This window comes from Microtus pennsylvanicus, chromosome 5 (assembly GCF_037038515.1).
Source record: "Microtus pennsylvanicus isolate mMicPen1 chromosome 5, mMicPen1.hap1, whole genome shotgun sequence".
NCBI lineage: Eukaryota > Metazoa > Chordata > Mammalia > Rodentia > Cricetidae > Microtus > Microtus pennsylvanicus.
Genome location: NC_134583.1, coordinates 10,752,311 through 10,772,052, shown reverse-complemented (window position 1 = coordinate 10,772,052; position 19,742 = coordinate 10,752,311).

The window sequence follows — 19,742 nt, the reverse complement described above, 5'->3', positions numbered from 1 at the left end:
TCTTCTTTGTTCCGACAAGGACTGCGAGTGCCATTAACTGACTGTTGGTAGATAACTGGTTCCTAGTGCCCAGTATTCGGTTTATGGGTATACTAAATTGTGTCACCCTGGGAGTCAACAGAAGATACAAATCTGTACTCGTAGGTCCCTAAAACTGCGTTCCAAAACCTTGAGGTGAGATTTGTCCCATTTGCCCCTCTTTAATCAGGGTGATTCCCAATATGTTTGTTTTAGTACCACAACAGTAAAAAATAATTCAGCACTGAAGGGGAAAGGGACGTGAGGACCACGGGCCACTAGGGAAAGGGGGGGGGGGGTCTTCAGAGAACTCTCACATTCTAAAATGAATTTTTCTTGTCTTCTAACCAAGTGTCCTTTCCCAAAGAAATGTAAATGTAAATATTCCATCAAGACAGTAAAACCCAAGCCCTTTGAATGGCCGCATAGGAAGCTCATTTCCTCTTAGCCACTTTATTCTACTTTTACATAAATATCACACATAAAAAGCATTATGTGACAGACTTCACTACAGCCTGTGGCTTATGTTCAAATGGGATCTTTTACATTGAAATCTTTAAGGCATTTTTTTTTAATGATTATCACTAACAATTCGGAAGATGTTGACTCCAGCATATGCTATTCAGAAATGGACTCAAGAGGTAAGAACTTTTTAACTTAACTTTTCTTCTACTTCCACAGATCGATATATGATGTCATAATACCTAGTGAGCTGCTTAGGGACTTGTGACCACTAGGTTAGGATAAATCAGAAGTTTAAGTTCTGAATTTACATCCTTAAGAGACCTCCAAAATTGCATGAGAAGCTCAGATCTGACCCAGTTTTACCATAAGTAAAATGAGGAATGCCCTCTACAACTGTGCTTGGAAACTCATTTCATTGAGTCTTTTTTTAGTAAACTCCTGCTGTTTAGCTTTGGCTCGTCATTCGGAGAGTTCTAGAATTGGAATGAATGCCCAGCCCTCCCCCACCACACACACACACACACACACACACACACACACACCATACACGTAGCCTTTGCAGCCTACACTGAGAAGCAGTTCTCCCAGATGAAACAAAGTAAAGAATTGTTTCAGAAAGTCTAACTTATGGTGTGATAACTGACAGTAATAAGGAAAGACCAAATGGAGACAAAGACAATAAGAAAGACAGCACAAACATCCTTAATGCTGGAGAGCCTTAGATATTTGGATATGGTTCAGAGAATCCATATGGTCTCTCAAAGGAATTTTTAACTTTGCCTAATTGATCTCCAAGTAGAACTCAGTCCTTCTTGTGTCTAAGAGCCCCCCTGGCACAAAGAGGCCTGTGGCTCCCATCTGCCTTTAATAAATGGCTCACACTATGTGGTCTGAAGCCTCAAAACAGGGCTGTCTTCAGGAAGCAGGCATGGGCTTCCTCTTAGAGCTAGAGCCAGAGCCAATGGCTGTGTTAACATAGATCTGAGCTGCTACTCTCAGACTTTGCCCAAGTGTTAGCCTATGACTGTCTTTTTTAAATTTACAAAGGCATGTTGTCTTTCTTGCTTTCTTTTATGATGCTCAAAGCCAAAACAAGGTCAACAAGATTGCTCACAAACATGGATGGCTTCCTTTTACCATTATTTAGTGTCTTGGGAATCTGGAAAGGAAAGGACAGAATTTCTGCTTAAATCTTTTTTCAAGTAAGATGCTTCCAGGGTAAGTTCTGGCTTCTGTCATTTAAAAGCCCTATGGATGTATACAACTAGATCTAGATCTCTGTTCTTCAAACTTCATTCTCCTCATCCCATTCTCATTGCAAAAATGCTGTCTTCGATTATTTCTAGACTTTAAGGCTTCTACTCTCTGTCTAGTCCTGGGAGCATCCTGTCCTTAGAAGCTGGATCCTTAACCTGACCTAGACAGAAATAAGTGCAGTAACAGTAGTAGACTTCCATTGTACATGAATTATAAGCCATTCCTGTACCTGCAGCTCATGTATAATGCCACAAAACCACTGTTATCTCTATCACGCATTCAGAGACCAAGATCAAGGTCTGGATGACTTCCTATACATTCCTGATTCAAACATTGCTTCAGGATGAAAACGAGCCCTTCTTGTCTATCCTCTCCCTGAAGAGAGCCTGCTCATCTCTTGTTTGTAAGAGAGCTTATCTCCTTCTGGGTTCTCATTATCCTCCACTTCTGGCTGGGACAAGGAGAGCAGACACTTCCACATTTCAAAATGGAGGTGTGGCTCATTGGTGCTCAGGGTACTTTGTGAAAATCAACCACATAGCTGCATCTGGAATAAAATAAGACTGGGAAACACATGCCCCCTCAGACATATGCTTTCCCGGGTGAGCATCTCTCTGAGGAAGGGAAAACACGCCCTTGGAGAATTCCTAGTCACCTTTTTCATATTTTTCTGTCATGTATTGTAAACAGCAAAGTCCAATTCCAGATGCCTCCTGTGTCTTGAGTTAGAAGACCTCTAATATGCCTTAACCTTAGTGTGAAAGAAGCAGTTTTTTACATGTTCTTTACTTGACTCAATTATTTCCTGTGGTCAGGGGAGAGCACTTTTCTTCAGGAGATGCCTTCTCTGCCCAGTCAAAGCAGAGAATCATGACAGTGTGGTATTTTGTGGCAAGACTTTAAGAAACGTTGTTCTTGTCTGTTTCTGCTTTTGTTTCTCTGTTGTCTGCCACAAGTGTAACATGTCACAAGTAGTTAACTCTTTCTAGAACATGAAACTATATGGAGGATACTAAAGCTAACCTCAGGCTGACACCAAGCTCAGATAACCCCAGCCAAACTCAAGAGTCATCCTAGTCCTTTCTGGCTCTGATCAACACCTTGACCAAGAGGAACTTGGAGAGGGCAGCATTTGTCTAAAATTATAGCTGATAGTTCATCGTGGTGGGATGTCAGGGCAGGAATGCCAGGGAGGAAGATGGAGGCAAGGACTGAAACAGAGGCCACAGAGGAACACTACTTACTGACTGGCTCTACTTGACTTACTCAACCTGCTTTTTTTAACATAATCCAGACCTACCTGCCAAGTGACGGCTTTCCCCACAGTGGACCAGGCCCTCTCAGATCAATCAATAATTAAGAAAATGTCCCCCGCAGACCTGCCCCTTGGCCTAGAACTCCTCAGCTGAGCATCGCTCTTCCAAGATGGCTGTAGCTTGTGTTCGTTTGAAAAGAAATGAACAGAACGCCAACCAAATTCTAGGCATTAAACATTTGTTTAGTTTATAAGCCAGTAAGTGCTCTGGTCTTGCTTGTTACATGGCATCCCGCTGTTCCAGCAAAAGTTAACAAATGCAATGAGATTCTGGAATTATAGGTAATGGACAGTTAGCATTTTAGGAAGGAAACTCTTTCCACTGTGACTGACTTGGAATTCAAGAAAACCAAACATGTCTTTGGTCACAAAAAGTACTTTCTGGTGTTCCTGTGAGCATTCCATTCTCTTTACAAATTCCAGAGGAAAAAAAATATTTCACTGCCATTTACCATAAGAAAAGGGTAAACTCTTCTACTCTCTCTCTCTCACACACACACACACACACACGAAACTGTGGAGGGAGAAGGAACAGTACCTATTTCAAAGCACACATTTTAAGCCAATGCAGGAGAGAAGTCATTCTTCAGGCAGGGAGGAAGATGCCACAAGGGAAGAAACTCATTGTCCCAGTGAGGTTTGCAAGCAAGTCTCCAGAGGAAATGTTTGATTTCCCGTCTCACAGAAACGTTTTCCCATGCATAAGTATTATCTGCAGCAGCATGTCTCCAAATTGCTCTGATGCGCATGATAAGAAACATGTCCTTATCTCTAGAAAGCCAAGCAGCTCGGTCCCTGGATGGATGGGCACCTAAGTTAGTGCTGAGGGCAACTGCAGAGCTGACTTTCTGAATATTTACATGTCAGAAGAGACAAAGACCAGAACTCCAGAGCTCGAAGGCAGTTGGAGATACACAGGACTCTCTGGCCCCCGGAGACGTTTTATTTACATATACCAAAAAGTTTGAGTTGGGTCTTGAGTTCATTACATTTCCTAGGAGATGTCTCTAAAAGAACAGAAACTACTGCCGACAAAATTTGGTTTTGCCTCATTTCTCAGCTCTAGAGTGTCTGGTTACTCATGTAGAACATTTGACTGGCCTTTCATCGCTGCATACTAGGGATAAGGCAGAGGCAAGGGAGGCAACGTATGTATTTTTTATGAAAAGTAATTCCTAAGAAACCTGTCTCTTACCATTAGTATTTCCAGTGTGCAATCACAGTAAGGTTTTCTAAGATGAATATTAATAACCTAAGAGCGACAAACCAAACTAACAAAAAGTTAAAAATGTTCTTTGTCTCTTTTATAAGTTTGACAAATTTGTCTCCATTCATTGGCCAACCACCACTGAGCAGCCATTTCCTACTTCAGAATTATAGTTAGGCAATGAGTACAGACTGCCCATCAGCTGTGGCAGAACTAAACCTCATGGCAAACCTGCCAGCCCCTTAACCAGACACCTTCTGCCTGCAACCAAGGCTGAATTCTCTCAGCCCAAGATGAAATGTAAATGAAGGTGTCCCTGTTCAGCTGCTTGCCTGCTGTCCTGTGTGAGACCCTTTACCACAGCGGCCCAACGAAGCCATTCGTAGATTTCTGACTTTCAGAAATTGTAAGATAATATATAGTTGCTGCTTTAAGCTAGTGAATTTGGGAGCAGTTTATTATAAAACAAATGTACTAACTAATTCTATGTCGACTTGACACAAGCAAGAGTCATTTTGAGGTGGATAACCTCAAATGAGAAAGTACCGTCAGTAGACCGGCCCATGGTACATTTTCTTGACTGGTAATAAATGTTATGAAAGACCCCTGTCTACTGTGGGTGGTACTACCCCTGGGAAGGTGATCTTGGGTGCTATAGGAGGAGCTGAGCAAGCCATGGAGAGCAAGGTAAGCAAAACTCCTCTGTTCCAGTTCCTCCCCTAGGATCCTGCTAAGTTCCTGCCCTGACATCCTGAGATGATGAACTCGTGCTATAAAATGAAATGAACTCATGTTATGTTATTTTTTCATCATGATGCTTTATCACAATAATAGAAACCCTAACTAAGACAGAAATTGGTACCAGGAGTCAGATGTTGCCTTGACAGATCTGGGCATATGTTTTGAGGAGGAATGTGGAAGGGCTTTGAAACTTTTAGCTGAAATAGCCCTGGTATTCACAGGGCTAATTCTGCGAGCAGTACAAATGATGAAGACTTGGATTGTGAACTTTCAAGGGAAGCAAGGTCTTTACCAGGAATATTCATGTGATATTTTGAACTAAGAATCTGTGGTTACGATTCACTGGTGTTCAAGGGCTGGCTGGCTCTGATTAACAAGAGACCAGAACCTCTAAAGTGAATCATTGCTTTGCCGGGACAATAGATGCCAGTCCTGTGAGGTTGAGAAATTAATAGTGTTTAAGAAAAGACCAGTGTCACTGAGGTAAAATCTTCCAAGAGTAAATACTGAGGGTCAGCACACAGAACCCATGGTCTAGAAGGGACCAAGGCTACATCTCACCCAGGTAGTTGAGCATGATAATGTCAGAGTCATCTAGTTGCTATTGGTTTTCAAGATCCAAAGGGTCATGGAGAACAGCTGAGGTTTAGCATCCTGAGAAGCCAGTAAAAGCCGTTGTTGAAGGTGCAGCTCAGGTTAATCTGGAAACTCCAGAACTGAAGGGAGAATAGAGAGAATTGGAGGCTTGGCAGCATGTGGCAGGGTCGGAGTCCGTGAAGAGAGCCTAAGACAGGCTCTTGATGAAGATGCAGCCCAGCTGGAGCAGGGTAGCTCAACATTGTAGGGTGCTCATTGGCTGACCAGCAAGGATGACAATATCCCTGAAGTAGAGCAGGCCTCACTCTAGGAGAAAAGCTGCTTGCACTATGTGTGGCAGAACCAGAAGAGTGAGCCTGTCACAGCCCTGTGGAGACCTGAACGTTGTGAGTGAATCTCAGACATTGGACACTGAGTTGTTCCCACTGTGGGAGTCTGGTTTGACTTTGTTCAGATTGTGACTGTGTCCTAGTTCTTGCTGGAATAAGAAAGTACTTAACATATTTTTATAGGCTCCCACAGTTGAAAGGCTTTGAAATTTTAAAGGGACTTTGGAGTTGTGGAGAGGCTGTATTTTAGAGAGGCTTTGGCTAGTTTAAAGGGACTGAACTTTTAAAGTGTTTGAATTTTTAAAGACTGCGGGACTTCTAAAAGTTAGACTGTTTTATATAGTGATAGTCATATTACCATGCCATTGTAGGGAAAAATGCAAAAGGAACAGTTCTAATTGAATAACGGTGTGTTTGGGTATCAGGTATAGAAGAGGGTAATAGTGCAAGCTAGTTTTATGTCAGCTTGACACAAGCGAGAGTCAATTAGGAAGAAGAGACCTCAAATGAGAAAATGTTCTTAACAGATTGGCTGGTGGGCAGGTCCTTGGTGTATTTTCTTGATGAATTATTGAAGTGGGAGGGTCCAGCTCACTGTGGGAAGTGCCACCCCTGGACTGGTGGTTGTTGGTAAGCCCAGTTCAGTGTGGGAAGTGCTACCCCTGACCTGGTGGTCCCGGTTGATAAAGAAAAGGCAAGTCATGAGCAAGCAATCAGGAGACAGCACTCATCCATTGCCAGAGCATCAGTTCCTGCCACCAGGTACCTGACTTGAGTTCTTGCCCCTTCCCTGGATTATAGACTTAAACTGTAAGATGAAATAAACCCTTTCTTTCCCAAGTTGCTTTTGGTCATGGAGCTTTATCAATGCAAAAAAATCCTAAATAAGACACAGAATAACTGGGGATGGAGAAATAGCTCAGCTAGTAATGGCTCACACATACCTTTTAGAGGACATGAGCTTAGATCTCAGTAATAGGTAATACTTTCACGTAAACTATTTTTTGTAGACTAAGCAAAACAACACTTAATTGTTACGCGTTTCTTCACTGTCTTGCTTGTGCTACTTGTCCTTCAGTCAGATGGCTTGCCTACGCCATTTAATGTTAAAGGTGCTTCTGTTGGGAGGTGATGGTGCACACCTTTAATCCCAGCACTTGGGAGGCAGAGGCAGGCTGACCTCTGTGATTGAGGCCAGCCTGGTCTATAAAGCAACTTCCAGTATAGTTAGGACTGTTACATGAAGAGACCCTGTCTCAAAAAACAAAAACAAACAAAACAAAATCAAAAAACCAAGTGCTTATGTATTATACTTTTCTGGAAATATGTGAGCAAACGCCTGTAATACCTATTCATCTTAGCCAGGGTACCAGTGATAGACCAAAATAACAATTCTGCTAGGTGTAACTTGATAAATCAACATACTTTATAGGGGCTTCTTACAGGAGCACAGGTGAGGGTTACCTACAGGAACATGAGTCCTACTGAAAAACAGTCTTCCCTCAAAAACTATTAACTGCTTATATCCTTGGGAAAGCTAGGGCTTATGTGTTGTCCTCCTCAGATAGAAGCTCAGCTATAACTTTTCTATTTCAAGACAACAATGCCCAAAGAATATCTTCCCGCAGGTACTGGAAGTTGATCTAATGCTATCAGGGACACTTAGGGCTCAGCAGCAGTCTTAGCAAATCCCAGACCAGCGAGAAGCCTGTCAAAAAAAAAAAGTGCACAGCTTTCGAGGAACACCAGAGGTTATCCTCTTGACCTCTTGCTTCTGGATGCACACATACAGAGAGAGAGAGAGAGACAGAGAGAGAGAGACAGAGAGAGAAACAGAGAGAGAGACAGAGAGAGACAGAGAGAGAGACACACACAGAGAGAGAGACAGAGAGAGAGACAGAGATACAGACAGAGAGAGAGACAGAGAGAGAGAGACAGAGAGAGAAACAGAGAGAGAGACAGAGAGAGAGACAGACAGACAGACAGACAGAGAGACAGAGAAAGAGAGACAGAGAAAGAGAGACAGAGAGAGAGAGACAGAGAGAGAGACAGAGACAGAGATACAGACAGAGAGAGAGACAGAGAGAGAGACAGAGAGAGAGAGACAGAGAGAGAAACAGAGAGAGAGATAGAGAGAGAGACAGAGAGAGAGTACTATACTACATATCAATGAAAATCAACACATTGTCAGCAAGATAGCTTTGAGAAACAGTCATCTACATACACATCACAGTGAAGTTCATGTTAAAGCCAAACAGTAAGTCTTGTCAGCATTCAGAGACTAAAGATCACCTTGCAACCTAGAACTGCTCATCTGACAACTCTGGCACCCAGTTGCCACAGAGCAACAGTGGAATCCACGGGAGATTGGACTGATGTCTGTTCTGGCACCCACAGTTCTGCACCTTTCACACGCATTGGCAAAACAGGGACAATTGCATACGAAAATAGTGAGAGAATAAATTGCTAGCACATGGGCACTGAAGGAAATTCCAAAGCAAGCACTTCAAATATAAGGAAGACAAGCACAGACGCAGCCTCTGAGAAGCAAGAACAAAGAGGACCCTGAGTGCAGAAATCATCTTACTAAAGATAAAAGGGCTAAAGCCAAAATACAAAACTGTAATGTGCGTCAGAAGAGGAAATGGAATTAGAGTAGTTTAAGTTGCTTTGTTTACAATTAAATTTAGCATACAATTCAATTTAGTACGCAATTAAATTTAAACATTGGGAAGTCAAGAATGCATTTTTAATTACTAGAATAATCACTTAACAGAAAAGAAACAGAGTACATAAATTTCAAACAGTTATGGGAAGACATGGGAAGAATAGAAAATTAGTTTGAGAAAGAAAGTAAACAAGTGAAACATTCAGGAAGGATATAAATGGAAGGCATAAAATAAAAAGTGGAATATGTACTCCAACAAATAACATAAGTGCAAATATTTCATGTAATCATATGAAATATGAGCATGAATGTTATATAAATAAAATATAAATCAACTAAATGCTTTAGAATGTGGTAAATAAACCACTTCACACTCTAACTATACACTATTCAAAAAAAAACATTTTTTAAAAAAATAGAGTCTTGAAAATCTTCAAGCTTTGAAAAAAAGATGACAGAACCAGGGACAGAATGCAGATACCAAGAGGAAGAAGCTAGATGTACCTTTATTAACACTGGGAGACAGTAGATAGCAAGATAAATAATAGTCTTACTGGACGTCAATCATAGTTTACTAGAGATGGAACCAATGTATGTGATTAAATGTTTTACCAGGAAAGTATAAAATGCTTCCTATATGCATCTTTCACTTGAAGTATGCACAAAGAAGATGTGATGTAAGCATAAACACATATCTACAAGTAAAGAGAAGAGGGAAATATACCACCATCCTCCTTTTTTTGTTGGTTTTTTTTGGGGGGGTTGATGTTATTTTTGAGATAGGGTTTCTCTGAAGCTTTGGAACCTATCCTGGAACTAGCTCTTGTATACCAGGTTGGCCTTGAACTCACAGAGATCCGCCTGCCTCTGCCTCCCAAATGCTGGGATTAAGGCTTGTACCACCACTGCCCTGCTTTCCATCTTTCTTCTTTAGTGCCTGTGGAGGTTTGAATGAGAATAAACCCCATAGGGTCATATACTTGAGTGCTTATTTATCAGAGGGTGACACTGTTTGGAAGGATCAGAGAGAGAGAGAGTTAAAAAGCAAAAGGAAAAGTGGACTGTGGGTTGCTTGGAGAAAACCTTTATTTTAATGTCTGCTCCTACCAGTTATATTTAGCTTATGAAATGTACAGCTATCATACAAACAAGTTTATAATGACAAATACAACAAATGTTTACGCAGGGGTTATTTTTTACCTAAAGTTTGTGGCTAGGAAGACCAGAGGATTGTCATCAGAGAAAGAGAATAAGATGTAGATTAATATCTTTTCCAATAAACCAACAAAATACATCTTATCAGAAGTCATCGTTGCCAACGTAAATTAATTTCAGGCAGTAGGTATTTCAATAAATAATAAAGAGGACGGATCTGAGGCCAGAGTTATGATGCTCAGATGGAAACTGTGATAAAAACACTGAATGGCCAGGAGGCTTGGTCAAAGATTGAAGCAGAGGAGGTCTCTTCAAATACACCATCACAGGTGAATAGCCTCTCTCTCTCTCTCTCTCTCTCTGGATCAGGAGCTCAGCTATAGCTCCAGTGCCATGCAAACAGCCATACTCACCACCATGAGAATAATGGAAACCTCAGAAGTTGTAAGCAAGCCCCCAGTTAAATACATACTTTTAAAAGAATTGTCTTGGTCATGGTGTCTCTCATAGCAACAGAAGAGTGACTAGAATACTGTCCCTCCTTCTCTTGAGGAAACCCTTAAAACAAGTCTCCATTTCACCTTTAGGTCTCTCTAGCATGGGTAAGAGGTTACACAGGAGTAAGGGCAACTTATCAGTGGTTAAACTACTGAAGAAAACGATACTCTCTCTAGCAACAGCCATTCACTGCCAAAAGCCCCTCGATGCTCGTGGTTGTATGTGTGATGTATATATGAGAGGTGGGCCTTCATGGACCCCTCCCCCACCCAGGCTTAAGTGCTGATGGCCCAAGTTTGTGATGGTGTTGTGCAGAGAAGCAACTGATGTGATGAGTTCCTGAATACAAGGGCCGTGTCATGCTGCACCATTTCGTGGCTCATAGCTCATCTTCTTACTCTTACGTTCCTTCTGCCTCCACTTTCATGATATTCCCTGAGCCTCACTGAAGGCCAGGTACTCCACTATCTATCACTTAGTCTCAGCACCTCAGCCAAGGGTGGTTTCTACATTAACAACACCTGCTATCGCTTCTCTTCAGGAGGCTGGACATAGCACTATTCCATGAGTAAACACAAGTATTTGGAAAGCAGTTTGACAACCTGTAAGTCTGACTTTAAAAAAAAAAATGAAATTAGGGCAGTTTCATGCTCATATGGGAAAAATACTAAATTAGACCGTGATTTCAGACCACACACAAAAATCAACCCCAAGTGGAATAAAGACCTAAAATGAAAGGCAAGGCTATTAAGCATTGTTATAATAATAGAATATCTGTAAAACTTTAGGGTAGAAAAAGTATCTAGTGACAAGACTCTCCAATCATTATAGACAAGATTGGGAGGTTTAACCACAGAATACAAGGAATTTCGATTTATCAAACACACACACACACACACACACACACACACACACACGTACATACACACAAAATAAGAGAGAAAATATTACAGTATATAGACTAGAAAGAATCTCAACCTACCATTCAGGCAAAGGCTTATACCCCAAATGCACACACAACTCTGAAATAGCAATACATTTGAAAATGCATGTTAATATAGGAGTGCCAAATGCCAACAAACATATTAAAAGGCTTTTGGCCATGGCAGTTAACTAGGAATACATATTAAAACAAGCACAGTCCAATCATAACATACACTTTAGATAACTAGCTATCTACCCTGGAGAAAGCATTTTGGACATATGTTTAGAAGCTTTCATCCTAACATTCTTCCTATAAGATCAAAATGAAACTACCCAAGTATGCAGTGGCAGTAAAATGAAGAAAGAAGCCCTGGCAGCCAGGGACGTAGCATCATGAGCGGCTATAAAGAGTAAACTGTGCACAGGATAGATGAATCTTGCAGAATTGAACACACACCATGGCTTTAATTCTGGAAGCTAGTGTAATAAAGTTTCAAAACACGTAAAGTAGATTTTGTTGTTCATACCTGCAGTGTTTGTGATATGATGTTTTTAATTTGCATGTAGTTATCTCACAACTCAGAGTTTGTAGGAGAGGGAGCAGTTAGTCATGACCAAGGCATGCCCTGGGTCCTGTCAGATCTTTCAGTGTCATACTTGTTGGCAAGGCCATGGAAACATACATATTCCTTCCATAATTTATTAAACTATGTGCTTCTGCTCTATAGATGCCTGTGTATATGTGATTTCTAAGAGGTTATTTTAAATTTTTGTTGAAAAATACTGTATAATGTTTTCTTTCTACCAGTGGGTCAGCCCCCAAAGTCATGATCTTCACAGTCTCCAGGTACCTGGTTGTTTGGGTGATGTAGAACATGCAGCAGACTTCTCACTGAGATCAGAGAGGAGATTAAAGTCATGATTGTATCCCCAGATTCATCCAGGTACTGAAAATGTATTTGTACAACTCCATATACTCTTTGGATAAGTAATCGCAATTTGCAGCATTTTCGTCCCCTCTGAGGTAGTTCAGTGATGTGGAACGGAATCATTAGCCAGCTCTTCAACCTGTAACGTCTCTTACTTGTGAAGAGAGGCAGAAAATGAAATGTTTGGAATAGAGCAAAAAAAAATTCTCGTTAACTTGATGCTGAGAGAATAGCAGAAGTGGCTATTCCTGTGATTCGAATATCTCTTAAGGAGTCCCGAGGAACGCGTCAGCCCCTCTCTTCCCAGGTTGATGGTGTCACCTAGAGACCTTTAATAAGCACAGGTGGCAGGCTAATGACAGGACATACAAATGTAATAAAGTCCAGTGATCATTACAAGAACAGTCGCTTGGGGGGGCTGCTACACAACCCCCATTTAAAACCATCCCTGCTCACACTTCCCACATGCGTTCTTCCATGTAAGCTCCTCATGAGCCGCTGACCCCTGCTCACACTTCCCCATCTTGTCTCCCACCTATGGCCCCTCATGGGTTACTGACCTTTCTTCTTCTGTCCTACCAGCAGTCAAAATGTTGAACTAAATAAGAGAAGGGTGCCAAATGTCACTAAGGACGGTTGATCCTAGCAAAACATAGAGTAACCAGAGTCGTATTTGTCTTGCCATAGTAAGCAACTGGGAAGCAGGACAATATGAATGAAACAAGTGTTTCACCCCATCCTAAAGGGAGCACAAGGCTGTGGTTCTGAGAGAAGGGAGAGAAGAAAACATCCTTTAGAGCTCCAGGTTCTGCACAGAGTCCACAGGTTGTAACACAGAGCACTAACCTGAACAGGAGGCAGCTGCTCACTGAACTAAGAAGACAGAGATTACGGCTTGGAAAAGTCAAAGCACCTATCATGTGCTGCGCAGAGTAGGAGGAAAAAGGATGCAGGCGGGCAACAAGAGTTCCACTGATCCATATGGTTGCTTGGCTGAGCACTGCTCTACAGGGACGTGAGAAACCTGCTCGAGGACAGAGAGGAACCCCCAAAAGGAGCTGCACTCCTACCATGGAGTGAGAAGTAATTTTGTCTTCACCTACTATAGACCTAAGTCCTGGAATTCTCATTGTCACCATGGTGATGGCCAAATTAGAGCCAGTGTAGAACAGGCTGCTTTGGATTGGGCCACTGTGGTGTACTCTAATGGAAACCTAATCTATTCAGTCCACAAAACTTAACTACACCACGGACAATGCAATTTTAGATAAATAATTTATTTTTCAAATTTCAAAAACCAACAGTGTGAACCTTACAGTGCGTATCATCCCATCAAAATTAACAATGTTTGACATCCAAATTATGATACTGCTGAATATTACAAGACATGCAGAGGAGAACAAACATGTCATCAAAACCTATAATTAAAAGCCACCAATGGAAACTGACATAGAAATTATAGGACTGATAAAACTAAATGACATAGGCATCAAGAAAATTTACAAGTTGATTAATATGTTAGAGAAGATAGGTGAAAACAGGCAAAGAGAAATAAAAATCTGGCGGGTGGTGTCGGCACTAAGGAGGCAGAGGCAGGCTGATCTCTATGAGTTTGAGGCTAGCCTGGTCTACAAGTTAGCTTCAGGATAGCCATGGCTATTGCACAGAGAAACCCTGTCTCAAAAAACCACCAAACAAACAAAAAAGAAACAAAAATACTTTTAAAACAGAAAAATTAAAATTAAAAGTATAATAAAATAAAAAAGAATTAAAAAATAATACTAACAAACAGTAATTAAAATGTCTGAAGAGTGAAAATGCAGTATTTAACATGAAGGGGGATAAATTAGCAGACTGTGTAGAAATAGGAAACATCAAAGAGAAGCTGAGGAGATGGCTTCGCTGGTAAAATGTCTGTTTCACAAGCATGAGGACCTGAGTTCAGTACCTACAGACAAGCCATTACAGCAGCGTTCATCTGCACCTACATTGGAAAAAAGGGAAGTTGGGTAGAGACAGATTGATTGTTGGAACTCATTGCTCAGCCAGCCTATTCAAGATAAGCTGAGTTTTAGTGAGGGGCTTGTCCCCGCCAAAGGTGGAGAGTTGATGTGGGATATCCTTCTGTATATGTGTTGCTCTTAGTGGTTAATGAATAAAGCTGCTAGCCAGGCGGTGGTGGCGCACGCCTTTAATCCCAGCACTCAGGAGGCAGAGGCAGGCGGATCTCTGTGAGTTTGAGACCAGCCTGGTCTACAAGAGCTAGTTCCAGGACAGGCTCCAAAGCCACAGAGAAACCCTGTCTCAAAAAACCAAAAAAATAAAAAAATAAAAAATAAATAAATAAATGAATAAAGCTGCTTGGGCCTATGGCAGGGCAGAATATAGCCAGACTAGAAGAGATATATTGAGAAGAATCAAGGAGATGCCATGTAGCCACCGAAGGAGGAAGATGACGTATAGCTTCCCAAGAAGCAAGAGATAAGAAACAATCAGTCTCATGGTAAAACACAAAATAACAGAAATGGGTTAATTTACGATGTAAGAGCTAGCTAGGAATATGCCTGAGTCATTGATCAAACAGTGTTGTAATTAATATAATTTCTGTATGATTATTTAGGTCTGGGCAGCTGGGAAATCAAAACTCAGTCTCCATTTACAGAGAGTAATTGAAAAAGACACCCAGTGTTAACTTCTGATCTACACACATGTATGTGCACATAGACACCTTTTACACACACACACACACACACACACACAGAGAGAGAGAGAGAGAGAGAGAGAGAGAGAGAGAGAGAGAGAGAGAGAGAGATTGAGAGAGAGAGAGAGAAAAGATCAATGAACTGTGAAACCTAAAATCATATAGACTTTTCAAAATCAAGTATGAAAGACGGTGTGTGTCTCATTCTATAGAAAAAGACTCAATGTGTAGCCCAGGCTAGCTTTAATCTCTTTGTAGGTTCCCTATCTGAGCCCAGGTGATGCTGAAATCATAAGCATGAACTACAAAGTACGGCTTAAGAAAAGATATTCCTGAAGGGAAGACGGCATCATGCATCTGTAGAACAAGATTAAGCAATCTAAGTTATACGATGAGAATTGTGAAGGGGTAGAAAATTACTTGAGGAGATAATACCTGACAATTTCTCAAATCTGATGAAAACTCAGCAACCTTTCACCTAAGAACCTCCCTCAATACAGCATAGAGAAAAATCTAAGGATTTCCATTGGAAAACAAAGAGAAATACGTGTTCATAATATAGGCAGTAAACCGAATAAACATGTAAGAAATACAGGAGTTAAGCACAGACGAAAAAAATCAGTCCATAGACAAACTATATAATGATGCTCACATTTTCAAAGGAAAGTAATGAAAACAACTGTGGTAAATATTTCCAGTTTTAGACACAGAGAAAATATCCTGAATGAGTAAATTGTCCTAAATTGCATTCACAAAGTCTGATCATGAGAAAGGGATTGGTAGGAAAATTGTTTGGGGGGTGTTGTGAAGGGAAATGGAAAGAACAGAGCAGTGAGGCACGAGAGGAGGAAGAAATGGAAGCTGGGTGGGAATCCACAGCTGCAAATGTCTGCAGATGGGGGGCCTGGGCACACCCACAGTGGACACCCCACAGGTCATTGTACTCTTCCTGACCCACTCAGGGGATAAGGAAGCTTGTCACAGCTTCTGGCTGGGACCCTACTGTCCCTCTCCTGCACATATCCACACACAGGCAAAGCCACTCTGGAAGACTCCGTGTTGCCCTTCCACACTGAGATACAAATGCTGGATGCTGAAAATAAAAACACTCAAAGCCAGCTTCTGCGGTCAACGGGGAGAAATCTAACCTTATTTGAGTGGCACTCAGACACTTTCTATTGTGGTTTTCTCTAAACTAAACTGAAATGGAAGCAGTCCATTAGAAGAGTGGGCAATCCAAAAAACAAGCCAGAATAATCAATGAGCCTAACAAAATATATTGATCCTCACAAGTAATCAAAAAATACAATTAAAACAATGGGAAGATTGCATGTCAAGCGTATCCAGCTGGCAAGATCTTAAAAGACGGATGAATCTCTGGAGGAGAGAGGCTTATTGAGTGCTGATAGGAAGATAAGCTAAGGAAAACTCCGAACCAGGTAATCTGCAGAGATACCTTGAATGATGCATTTTGCTAACTCCGCTGCTGAAACAGTAACCTAAAAACAAAGGAGAAGAAGAAGAAGAAAAGAAAAATTACACATGCATATAAAGATGCCTGCAGAGCTATGCTGGAAGACGCATTATTTATAACAGGAAACAAATTACAAAGAACTTACATTTCTTAATGTGAATATTTGCTTTTATAAAGATTAAAATACATATATACTATATTAAATTGTCACTGAAATGATGGTGTTTACTTTTGCTTACTGAGACAGTATTGACCAACCCTACATATGTAAACGCATGTATAAACAGGCCCCTGGATCGCTCCTGGTGCATCTGCATCATGTCGAGCCTGTGGCAGTGTTCTCTGCAGTTCTCAGAGGGACTTCCTACCGTGAAAGAAACTGAGTCACTTTATTAGATCATGAGAACATTTCAAAATCATTGTAAGTGGCACGATGTGCAGAGCACTTGCTATTAGATTAATATAATTATTATCACATTGAGCAATTCATAAGTTTTGAATAGTTTGCTGAGCAAAACAGTTTATGGGCAACCCCAAAATTCCTTGCACTCCATTCAACATCCAGTTTCTCCAGCAATGCTCACATCTTTCTTCTGAATTTGAAGGATTCTTTGGTCCCAGGGCCTCTGTGATGCTCAGGCAGGGCAAGCTAACAGGAAGCAAACTCCCAGTCCCTGGAGAGAAGCTTCTCAATTGCTACTCTCACCTGGGGCCTCTTTCCAGCATGGAAACTGGAGCAGTGTGGACACATTCCATGTGTTCGCTCCCAAAATAATCATTCTCCAGCCTTGTCAGTCATGGCCCTTACATTCTAGCACCTCCCAGCACCTGATGTGCTGATGCCAGCACACATTCTGATGTATGACCAAGGGCACACTGAACAAGGAGAAGCAGCCTAATTTCTTTGACCTGGAAACCCCATAAACACTAACGGAGTCTAAAAGCATACATGCTCTCAGGCAATAATAACCTTATTATCTAAAACCAGATGTTTTTATTTGCGTTTTTATCAAGCAAAATCTACTCATGGACTTAAGATACTTATCTCTGTTTGGACTTTACTTGGCCTATTGATTTTTAATGTTTTATTCTATAAGCCAACATAAATATTATTTAGAAATGAGTAGTAATAAATTGGACTCAAAAGCACTATGTATAGTATAGCATAGATTATAAAATATTGAGACCCGAAGAAAAATGAGAATAGAGCTTTGTGACAAAGGATACTGATAGAAGCCAGGCAGGGAAGCAAGAGAAAGGAAGAAAGCAGCTGCAGCAAATCACAGCAGAGCAGGGGGCCCAATCTGTGCTCTTTGTCTTCAGCTCCTGGCCCTGGGCTGGTGAATCTGCACACATAGTTTAGTGGGTTGCATCAGAGCAGTGATGTTTTGTCACCCAGAAAAGATGGGGAACAGGATACTTGAAATTATTCACTATTTATAACTAGTTAAGCCTGCTTAAAGCAAAAATTTAATACAAATTCCTTGTGTTGTTGACGCTGCAACTTGCAGGAAAATTACAAACTAATAGTGAGCGTAATCACCTGCACACTTACAGAATGGATATGTTTTAATATTAACTGGCACCTCCTGTCACAAGGAATAGCATGGCTACCCAGGGGGGGAGTGGTGGGAAGCCACCTGCTTCTGGGTCTGTCTTCTAACACTCTTCTGTCTCCAGTGTCCGCTCTGTGATCTCAGCAGTGTTCCTTAGCCATCGTGCACCTCTGTATCCCAGTATGCATCTCTGTAAAAAGGGCTTATGCAGTATGAGAGACAAACAAAAATTCAGAAATTTGCTTACCAAATACATTTAATTAGCCAGGAATGACTCTAAGCGTTTTAGATATTTTCATGTAGTCAATTGTCATGAAATGTAAAGTACCCATTTCACAGACAAGGAATATAAAATAGAGAGAGTAAATAATTGTTTAAACTCATACATTTAGAAAGTTATAAAGCCCAAATATAATTATAAACTTCATCATAAAAATTTGCAAATAAAAACATCACACACCAAAATATTTAGTGAGTTTAATGTTTTGAAAAATTTTAGAAAGAAAAAAAACTACATGGTACCTCTAATATTTGGAATCTAGACAAAGACATGTATACATACAAACAAATGTACGTATACATACAATATAAAACAAATGTACATGTACATACAATATAATAAAAGAACAAAAAAGCCTAAATACTGGAGGAAGAGGAAAGATTGAAGGCAAGAAACGGATGTGAGTTATGAGTGAGGAGAAACGGCTAATTGTTTTTCTAATGTTAATTTCTTAAAGTCCCTGCAAGGGAGGTTAAATGTGTTCCTACTGTTATTTTTTCATAGCCAGACATCTCCCTGCCTCTAATATCTCATTGCCCATGCACATGTCAAAGAATAGTCAATGTAGTACAGGACAGTTTAGCATTCTAAAATACTCCATCAATTTGAACAGTTTCAAAATGAATTCATTTCAAATATATTTAGGTCTAATTCGTTGTAACTGACAGTAGGCTAATCTGTACAATATACATCTACTGAGTATTTCAACAAACTTTTCAGAAACAGAATTAATTAAAAATTTACCTGGAGAATTTAACTTCCACGGAAGCCCTAAGAAAAGAATCTTTCATTGGGCAGATCATTGTTTTGAAACAAGAACCTTCATGCTTCGTCTGGAAACTTATACTTGATAGAATCCAGGTAGAGCAAATCTAATTAAGCAATAGACAAGCATGTATGCATCCTGAGCTGTTGCTTCCCAAGACAATGGACCCATCCTGGAAGTATGTTTCCATCACATGACCATGATCATGGCCAAACAGGCAGGCATCCTTGTTCTCTCTGAGTCACTGCCATAGCCTTCTCCTAACTCTTAAGACCCAGGCATATTCTATTATGAAGGGAAGCAAAAGATAACACACATATGAAAATAATTCATCAGTGAAAGATGCTACATTGGCAAATTAAAACAAAAACTAAACGATTAGCTCAGGTGACTCAAAGAGCAAAATTCAACACATGACTTAAAACTATGTTTAAAAAAATGTTTTACTCTAATGAACACAAACGCCCTCTACATTATTGAAGACATCAGTGGAAAGTCAGCACCAATCAACAATACATGGCAACATTAGTATTAATATGACCTCAGGCAAAAGACAAGAAACTTCCTATTCTAGTGTGGTCAACGTTATACTACACATCCTAAAGACACAAAAAGACAAGAAAAGCAAAGAAAGACACAAACACAAAACATGAAGGGGATCTAAGATTAAATGGAGCTTTAAAACTTTACTGTAGGTTCAGTGAAATTTGAATCTAAATTAGTTAATACTTTAATATACAAAAATAAAATCTGCCATCTTACTAAATACCTTCAATTTAATTTAATTCTCAATTGGTAATGGTAAGTTTGAAAAATTTTTAGTTTGCAAGTGTGTGATGAGATATCTTTCAAATTATTTTTC